This window comes from Ceratotherium simum, chromosome 12 (genome assembly GCF_057802395.1).
Source record: "Ceratotherium simum simum isolate JZ-2026a chromosome 12, ASM5780239v1, whole genome shotgun sequence".
NCBI lineage: Eukaryota > Metazoa > Chordata > Mammalia > Perissodactyla > Rhinocerotidae > Ceratotherium > Ceratotherium simum.
In genome coordinates, this window is record NC_141911.1 from 57,286,031 (window position 1) to 57,296,435 (window position 10,405).

At 36.0% G+C, this 10,405-nt stretch overlaps 1 long non-coding RNA gene across 1 annotated transcript; it reads right to left on the reverse strand.

Moving 5' to 3' along the window:
* Positions 1 to 365: 365 nt before the first annotated feature.
* On the reverse strand, positions 366 to 5,687 carry LOC147915860 (uncharacterized). Its single transcript, XR_015553749.1, has 3 exons — positions 5,630 to 5,687; positions 4,939 to 5,004; positions 366 to 1,068 (listed from the first exon to the last, which is right to left on the reverse strand). It is a non-coding gene; the product is annotated as an uncharacterized LOC147915860 (long non-coding RNA).
* Between the last annotated feature and the right edge of the window lie 4,718 nt (positions 5,688 to 10,405).

A 10,405-nucleotide genomic window follows, 5' to 3' on the forward strand; every position in this document is an offset into this window, starting at 1 on the left:
ATAGATTTCTGTCAAATATTTCCTATGTGTCTAATAAGATGTTGAGCATTGTGGGCATACTAAAAACTAGGTTGAGACAAACAAGTTAAATATTATGTATAAATCACCTGAAAATAATATAAAGTATATATAATCTAATCAGAATGCACAGGAATTTGAGCAGGGAGAGATCTTACAAGATGTTAAAAAGAGAACAAGGACTAACCCTACTAAGGATCATCCTTATATCCCCACACAGCACTTGACACTTGGTAGGTATTCAAAAAATATTTATTGAATGAGTAAAGGAATTGAAGACTGGATAATCCAATCTATATAATGTATCATATAAGCTGGAACTTGAGTATAATACTTATATGAACTTGATGAGCAGTTTTATAATCCACAACTTGTGGTGATTGCCCAGTTCTGATAAAGATGGGAGAATTCCAACCAATATCAGAGACATCTCTGGGGTACTGACTATAGGGAATCATGGTCAATGATCTGAGAAATACCAAGGAGCACGAGCACAGGATTACAGAAGTCCAAAACAATGCCTCAGCCTTCAGTGTCCTGACTTCGACGACTTAAAGAATGTTAATGATAGCATAGAAAGACTGATGGGGAGTAGGAAAGAAGGGAATATGTCTGACATTCAGTATATGAAGTTCTATGACATTACAACAATATATAATTCTTAACTTTTTCTTTCTTAATGCATTCTGTTCTCTTTATCTTTCTGTTTCCTACCCTGCTTCCTTCTTTCTCCCCAAATCCCTCATCACACTTACACAAGTAAAAGCAATATTTGAAATTATGCAATTTGAAAACAGTTTATTCTGACAGTAATGTTTAAGTGAGTGCTACTTAAAAAGTATGGTCAAGGCTCTTTTATTCTTGCCTAACTACAGATAAGAAAAACATTCCAAGCCGTAAAAGTAGTTTAGTCTGCTCAAAGTTTTGGGAATGATATTTATCCAAAGGCCAAATGTCCCATCTTCAGAGCAGAGGCGTCACGCAGTTGTGGTGTCCTCATAGAATGCAGACCATCTGGGAAAGCAGCCACTCGCCACACCCTTCAGGACCCTGCTGACAGAAAGTGCACAGTACAGTGGATTGCCATTACACAGCTGCTGGGCAGATGGATTTCCCAGGAGACCTCTTCAATTAGTTGGCTTTTTCTAGCCCATTCCCCACAGAGGATGCAAAAGGCTAATACCTGCTTGCTTTGAGTGCTGATTGAAGAAAATATAGGCACTGATAAAGTCCTCAGAGCACGTGCGGCTGAAATAACGCAACCAAGAAACTTAACAGAGCGTCTGTCAATGGGAAGAGCTTCTAATGGCTTCAGTTTTTGGACAGTTAAACTATTCTGACTGAGAAAGGAAAGGAACAAAAGATATATTTAACTCCCATTGCAAGGTTGACTTGACACACGAAAAACTGACTCGTGTTGGGGAAGGCAATGTAGGACTAATTCTATTAGGTCGGTCTGGGTAATTTTAATTCTCTCTTCAAGCAATTATCTGTAGACAAATGACTGTTTCTACCAAAATTAAATTGAATTCATAATCCATGGCTGGACATTATATTTACCTTTATTGTCAACAAATGATCCAGAAAAAAATGCCTTGTTTTCTCGGGATTTTTTTCCAACAAAACTGTATGCAATCTCTACATAAGTAAAGTTTTATTTATTTAAAATAGATGTTAAACTTTTATAAGCATTTTAAGGGAATTTCTGCTGACTTGAGTTTACCAAGTGTCCATCTCTAAAGAGGGTGATTTGAAAATTCCTCCTGGAGACAGAGCATCACAAAAGAAAACAGTCATATGCTATAAAAAATAGCAAATATAAAACCATACTTTGGGAAAAGAAGCATATTCATTTATACTAATGATATCTAGAGATTAACCTGTTCAAATCTCATACAGAAAGTGAAGAACAAGAAACCCAATTTCTCCTGGAAATGGGCACACGTTCCCCATCCTTTACTCAAGTATTTTTGTATGTATATTTGCTTTTAATTTATATTTTAAAATCATAGTTTAGAAAAACATGTGCTCAATGTAAAAATTTACACAACATAACGCAAGTTAAAAAAGAAAACAAAAATACCTAAAAACCTTACCACCAAGAAATAAACACAAATAGATTTGAGAAAACATCTCTCTAGATTCCTATTTCTGATCTAGGCATGTTTATCTATATCTACCTGTGTTATAGGTACATAGATAGATATAAAGCCTGATAGAAACTTTATGATAAAGCCTCTATATTGTACAGACTATTTTATAACTTGTTTTTATTTCCTTCAATATTTTGCATGTCTGTAAATAGAACTACATTATTCACTTTGATATTTGAATCATAAACATGCCAATTTCACTACACTTTTGTCACCACTGGGTATTAATTTTTTCCAATCTGATGGGTATAATGTGATATTTCATTGTTTAATTTTAATTGCATTTCTTTGATTTTTAGTCAAATTGGAACATTTTCAAAATGTTAGTGACTATTTGTATCTACTTGTTTGGGAAATTATGTGTTCAAGCTCTATGACATCTTATTCCATTTAGTTGTTTACTTTTGTTCTTAATAATTTCTTAAGATTATTTGTATATTATTGATATGAAACTCTTCCTATCCTATGTGTTATAAATAGTATTCCCAGACTTTCATTCACTATGTGGAAATAGATGCATATATGTATGTGAATCTGAACAATAGTATTTATTATTTTCATGAATGGGATTCTCACTTTAGATCACATGCTTCTTTATGGAAGACTGCCCGATATTTATTATGTATTGTATACAGACAATACATTTTCTTAAATTTTGGTGGTCAAGGAATAGTGTCTATTAACAAGTAATTTGTTACAGAATATTGTGTAGATATGAGAGAGAGAGGGAGGGAGGAAAGAAAGAGATTGAGAAATACTACCTACAGGACTTTTCCCAACTGGATTGATACTTGAATTGTTATCGTCAATCAGGCAAAAGTTCTGTGAATAGGTACCCAGCTTAGAATTAGGAAGTTTTATCACTTGTGACTAGTCTTAATTTTTTTCCCGAGAGCGTGCAAACTCTCAGTTCCAATATGCCAAGCTGTGTCATTATTTGCATCACAACAGCCAGAGGCTGAACTTCAATTGAAAGAATTGTCACTGCACAATATTTAGTCATCAGTGGACATTTTCAAACAGAGAATGACGTATAAAACTAGAAAACTGATTCATTCATATACGATGAGAAATATCACCATCCAGCAACCAGGCTCTCTCATCACTTTCCGAAAGTTGTTTGATCACAGTGAGGTCAGAAGTATCAGAATGAGATGGGGCTGATTTCTCGATTCTATCATATGAGGGTCGTTGCTGTGTAATGAATGCTAGATGTCTCCCTTGTGACAGCACGGCCAATATATCCAAATTTGTCTCATAGGCATTATTATTTCCAGAGTCACAGCCATCTCTGTCTGTATGGCTCTATAGCTTGTTTTCAAGTCTTCTATGGCTGACCAAATTCATTCTGGTTGACATCCCCACTTTTTAGAGAAGAGAGGTTCCTGTCTAGCCCCTCTATCCTAGAAACCATTCTTCTTCTTCTTTGTTTTTAATGACTTTACATAGTTTTATTCTAGCCCATTATTTAAAGTTTAAGTCTCAGAGTACCACATCATTTCCAAGTTATTGTGGAATGCCTCATGTTATCTCTCAAATATCACTTAAAATTTCTAAACTATAAACTTAACCTTCATTATTAGTAGTAACAGAAAAATTTAAAAATTCCTGTTGTGTGATGCCAGAAAATATTCATTATGACAATAATTGCAATATTTAATTTATGTAATCAGCTAAATTTGATCAATACTTTATAAATTGTACAAATTATTTTAAACTTGTACAATTTGAAGTATATTCAAAGATTTAAATAGAAAACAATTTTTGCATAAAAATTGAAATATATGTATACACAGTGATAAAATTGCAAATTTTCAGAGCCCATTAAAATTTCTTAGCCTTTTAAACTTTTTTATTGGGTTTTTTTTTTTTTTGCTTACACTTCTTGTTCAAATTATATAAAAATTTTTTCTTTGTTTCCAGAAATACTGGCTGATAAATCATATGGTATCATGCTGGAATTTGAATATTATCTTATTTTTCTCCATTCCTTTGATGGAGACTATAACAAGGAGCAAGTGGTCAAAAGTAGAACACTTAGACACAGAAGGAAATTCTAAGAAAAGTAAACCCTGGATCATCTATTTCTGAACAACTGAGGGTGGGCACATGTTCACGATATTTTCTGAATGATCTACAGGGACCCTTTTGTCTTTGAATACACTATACTCAACTCTTTCAAATGGTCTCCAGTTCTAGGAAAACTTAGCCTCTACTGGTTAAGTAAAAATTCAAGCTGATTTCTCAGTTCATATAATAAAAATAACGCGTGCTGTCCCAGGTTCAGGTGTTCTGAGTTTTTAAAAATATGCAGTAAATTTGGTAATTAACTTTTGGATAAGGAAGCATGCAGGATATAGAACACACTTCAGGGAGAAAAAAGTACGTGTGGTGTTAGCAGAATGGGAAGGCTGCCCAGAACATGTCCCCTGCTATAAGATTAGTTTGGGAATTAGGGATTTACAGTGCTTACCCCCATCTAGAGGGGACTTGGCAATATTCCCTAGAACAGCAAAGATAAATTGGTGGGAGTGAAAGAAATGAGTAAAGGCCAGAGGCTGCTGGAAAACAGGCTTTCCTGTCACTGAATCGTGATGCTATAAAGAGTTCTGAAATCAAGCTAGGTTCTAGCCTGGGAAAGGAAGACAGTTCCTATATGTTAACAGCATTAGCAACTGATCAATTCATTCTCGTAATGGTCAGCCTGAGAAACATCATATAAAGGTCCATCTTGGGCGAGGAAGTGGTGATGGGGTCATCCACTCACCCCCGGAGCTCCATGGCATATCTCCTGTCACAGCGTCAGGTGTCCAGTGGAGTCTTGAGAATAATGCTGCGTGATGAGTAGGAGGATGACAACAGTAATGAGTGATGACAATGGTGAAATTTGGAACTGATTAGAACACTATTGCAAAAGAAGGGACCATTAATTACTTTTTAAAAACACCTGAATACGTGAATATAAATGGAATAGGGGCCGGCCCGGTGGCGCAAGCAGTTAAGTGTGCGCGCTCTGCTCGGGCAGCCCAGGGATCGCAGGTTCGGATCCTGGGCGCACACTGATGCACCGCTTGGTAAGCCATGCTGTGGCGGCGTCCCATATAAAGTAGAGGAAGATAGGCAGGGATGTTAGCTCAGGGCCAATCTTCCTCAAGAAAGAAGGGGAGGATTGGCGTCAGATGTTAGCTCAGGGCTAGTCCTCCTCACAAAAAAATAAGTAAATAAATAAATGGAATAGATATGAGACACTGGCAAAGAGTTTAAATGTACTGCTTTTGAAAGGAAATCCATCAGAATTCACTTTCATTCAAAAATAAAGTAAAACAAAAAAGATTGTAACATAAGGAAGTAGTTTCTAAAAGCTGCTGTAAAAATAAAAAGCTTGAATTCCTAAAGGGAATTATTTATATTAAGCAAAATAAAGCAGTACTTAAAGTTTGCCTGGAAATTCCCCTCACCTGTCCCTAGACACCACTTTTGATTTCTTAGTTTGCTCTCTGCTGTCCTCCTGTTCCCTATAATGAGAGAAAATTCCAATATAATAGACATCATTCATTGTGTCATTTTCAGTACTTTAACGTAGCAGACTTATGTAATTTATTATTGTTCCCCTTTATGCCTTCCTTCTTTTTTTCCACCATTTTTATTTCTCTCCTTTCATTCCTTCTTTCCCTCCCTCTCCCTCCTCCCTGTCTCCTGACTGTCTTCTTTCTTCTCTTTCTCTTTCTCTCTCCCCACCTCCTACACCTAGAAGAGGTCCAGCAGGTCAAAATAGCCTGCATTTCCTCAAGTCAGAGACATTCATATTGAAATACTTCTCTTGGAAAAATAAGGAAGGAGAAAAAAACCGCTCAAACTCCCAAGCTACATAGGTGCCAAGTTTATCTATCTCAGCTCCTGCCTGCAGACCTCCTCAGTTGGCGTTTTCTCCACACTCAGAAGCATAGGCTTCAGGCAGTGATCACACAAATCCGGTCCCATTCCAGGTGTCAGTGGATTAGGCCTGTCCAGGGCTTCTCCGGCATTTGGTGCTCATGGACTCTGGCATTCGCTGGACTAACAAACTGAGCTGATGGTAGAGAGAAGATTGAGAATTCAGGACTCAATCCCAGGCTGATGTTATATGTACATTTCACTGCAAGTCATTTAATTCTTAAGCCAGAGAAGCTACTGACTCAAATATACCAAAGATTTTACCTTTAACAGTCTATTGTAACTAGCAGTGACTTCTAATATAGGCTACCTCCATGAAATGATATTACTCCAGACAATAAAAAGAAAATCTTCATAGAAATCTTCACGTTAAACTTTTAAAAAGCATTGAGCAGACATTTCTTCAGTAGCCTGCTGTCTTTTTCAGTATAGGCAGACACGGCCTCTGAGTTTATTGCCTGACAATATAGAAATTTTCTTTACACTTCATCTATGCTATTAGGGAAAAAAATAGGACTGGATTTGTGTGACCACGGCACAGTATCGATTTCCTTATATGTGAGCAAGGGGAAATTGTGACGGCTGAAGTGCACCCCTTAACCCCCACACTGAAAATAGGAGAAAAGGCAAATCTGTATCAAAACATCTACAAACTTTCACTTCTAAGATAAATAAGTTCTGAAGACCTAACTATAGTATGGTGAATATAGTTAATAATACTGTATTGTATACTTGAAATTTGCTTAGAGAATAGAGCTTAAGCGTTCTCACCAAAAAAAAAAGAAAAAGTGTGTGAGGTGTTGGAGTCAACTATGTTTTAATTAACTTGATTGTGGGAATCATTTCACAAGGTATACATGTATCAAATCATCACATTGTACACTTCAAATATATGACAATTTTATTTGTCAAATACACTTAAATAAAGCTGGGAAAAAAATAAAAATAAGTTTCATCTTCAGATCCTCAGCTCTCTTTAAGGTTGCCAGATAAAATACAGAATGCCCAGTTAAATTTGAATTTCACATAAACCACAAATAATTTTTAGTACAAGATGCCATACTTATAATAAAAAATATTTTTTATTTATTTGAAAATAAAATTTAACTCAGAGTCTTGTATTTTCTTTCCTTCGCAAAATCTGGCTATCCCACAATACAACATACCTCTCCTAACTACTCCCTTATCCTCCTTTTGTCTTCTTTGCACTTAATGTACCATCTGGTAATATATTTTTCATTCAATTTTTACTGGGTCGTTGTCTGTGTTCCAGCAATGAAATGTTAATTCTATGAAGGTGGTGATGTTTCCGTTTTGTCTCTCACTGGAACTCGAGCACCTAGAACAATGCTCAGCATATGATAGTTGCTCAATAAATACTGTTGCTCAATAAATGAATTTATTGGAGTAGTAAATGGAACATCTATCTCAAAAACCTGTTGCTTGTTCATCAGATATGTAAATAATTCACGTGGATAACTAAATCTATATAATATTTGCTGTTTGTCTTTAGTTTTTGATATTTTTTTCCTAGTTAGGTTGAAACCATTCAAAGACATGGATGATACTAATATTTGTTGAGTACTTACAATGTGCCTGCATTCTAAGTCATCTGCATTTAATACTCACAAAAATCTTATGAAATTGGTACAATTAGTATTCTCAGTTTGGCAATCAGAAAAACGAAGCTTAGTAAATAATCATGTCCAAATTCTCATAATCCAATTATCAAGCAAAGACTTGAGACCTCATTTAAAACTGTCCATGGGGTAAAGCATTTTCTCAGTTCTTATTTTATGTTGTTATTATTTTATAGCAATGGAAACCTAAAAGATACAGGAACCATATCCTTGTACTTTTTTCTTTTTATGAAAATTTATTTTTGCAAATCCTTGTCTAATATACTGTCAAACAGTGAGGAAGAAAAATTACTAACAAATACTTAACTCAATCTTTGCAAACAGATTAAGAGCAATTTAGCACTTCGTTTTCCAGGGGTGAAATTACATGGCTCTTTAATTAATTCTTTTGCACAAATTATAAATAATTAAACATAGTATTAAACAATATAATTGCACAAGAGTTTTCATTTTGGGTTTTACTAATGCAATTCTATGTACATTCACAGAAAACGAGACGAGAGGGCAGCAGTATGTTTTCTTATGTTATTCAATCTTCTACAGGCTTCCTTCCAAACCAAGCAACTAAATGAAACACAGCTTCCCTCCCCAAGAGGGTTTCACTTGTTCCTTTTCTTGCCTCCATTCCCTCTACCCTCTTGCCTTTCTTCCTGTGCTTTTGACTTTCCTTCTCTTTCCTTCCACCCATAGGCACTTTTGAAATGGCCTCAGGTGGGAGAGTGAGATCAGAAATATGCCTATAGAACCCTCTACATGCAGATCTGGCAGGCATTCAACACAAACGCAATTAGAGGGCTTACCCTAGCATGAAATATTTGCTTTCCTGATAGTCACCAACATTAAACTTTAGGAATGCTAGGGCATAGTGTTTCTGTGTCAGTGCTGGGGTCCTCAGCTTCTCTCTCCTCAAAGTTATTGCCTTTAAAGTTTGCATATAGTATCAAAGGCCCACCAAGCAATAAATAGGAAAACAAGAGTTTTATTAAAATCCACTTGGAACAACTGCATCTGCCATTGGTATTCCTTGGCTAGAGTCTGAGAAGTTATAGCACACCCACCCAGAGGTACTTAAAAGTACCGTTCATGCATTCAAGAGAATGCATGAGATTGCTAGAGAGTGCCATGCACTGAGTTAGACCAGTGTGAAATCCTGAAGCTCATCTTCAATGGGAGACACAGGCAACTAACCAGAAAACTGCAGAGTAATTGAAGAAGTACTTGATCTTCCTCATCCCTCTCTACTATAGAATTTCCACATATAAAGGAAGACTAAATACAATATTTGTTTTGCTTTGTGAAGGGTAAATACATTTCAAATTTGGTCAATTCACTAATACTTGGAGAGAGAGAAAGAAAAAAATATATATATATATGACACACACACAATTAAGTATTTAAGGCCTGAAATCAGGAAAAAAAAGTAGTTTGTAATTTTTTTCTTTCATCCTAAATCAGTAAAAATAGTTGTAGTGTTTCAGAGTCATTGATTTCGGTCACCATATTTTATTCCATATTGTATCCTTGGAACCTAGTCTTATAAATAGATGTGGTTCCATATATACTTGTTAAATTGAAGTTTAATCATAATGTATATAACACTAAGAAATGTTATGCAATGCTAAAGTATATGTAGAGGTCTTTGATCTTCTTCAAAACAGAGAATAAAGTGAATACACAAATACTAAAAGTACTCTAAAAACATAAATAACATTTATTGGGTCTTCAGGATGTGCCAGACACACTGCTAAGGACTTTGAAAGCATTAAGTCGTTCGGTCTTCAGATAACCTTGAGAGGTAAGAAACCATTTTATAGATGAGAAAATTGAGGCTTGGAGAGTTTAAAGAGGTCACCCAAGATCCCGCCTAGTGAGGGGTATGTACTAGCTTCCTGTAGATGCTGTAACAAATTATCACAAACTTAGTGGCTTAAAACAACAAAAATTTATTCTCTCAGAAGTCTGAAATAAGTATCCCTGGACCGAAATCAAGGTGCTAGCAGGATAGTGCTCCCTCCTGAGGTTATAGGGGTGGATCTCGTCCTTGACTCCTCCAATTTCTGGTGGCTGCTAACATTCCTTGGTCTGTGGACACATCACTCCAACTTTCAAAGCCAGCGTCTTCAAATCTCTCCTTGCTCCATGGTCACAATACCTTCTTCTGTGTGTGTGTATCTCATCTCCCTCTGCATCTCTCTTATAAGGACATTTGTGGTGGCATGTAGGACCTGTCCAGATAATCCAACACAATCTCCTCATCTCAACATCCTTAATCACTTCCATGACAACTTTTCCATATAAAGTAACCTTCAAAGGTTCCATTGATTAGCACCTGTTATCTTTTAGGGGCCATCATTCAGTCCACCACACTTAGATCTAGGATTTGACCAGTCTGCCTCTAGGGCCTTTGCTCTTAACCACTATGATACACTGCATCTCCAATATGTAACTTTTATCTAGGTAGAAAGAATGGATGAGAACCCATGGATGAGAACCTTTACAAAATACTAGACTAAGATAAAAGCCTGGTGGGAATTATTAGATGTTTTATGGAAGGGAGAAACAAAGGGAAACTGGCATTTTCAGAAAGATTGTTTTTCCATGGTTTGGAGTGTGGTACAAAACAGAGAGACCTGATATTGGACTTTAAGAGAGCAGGTAGGA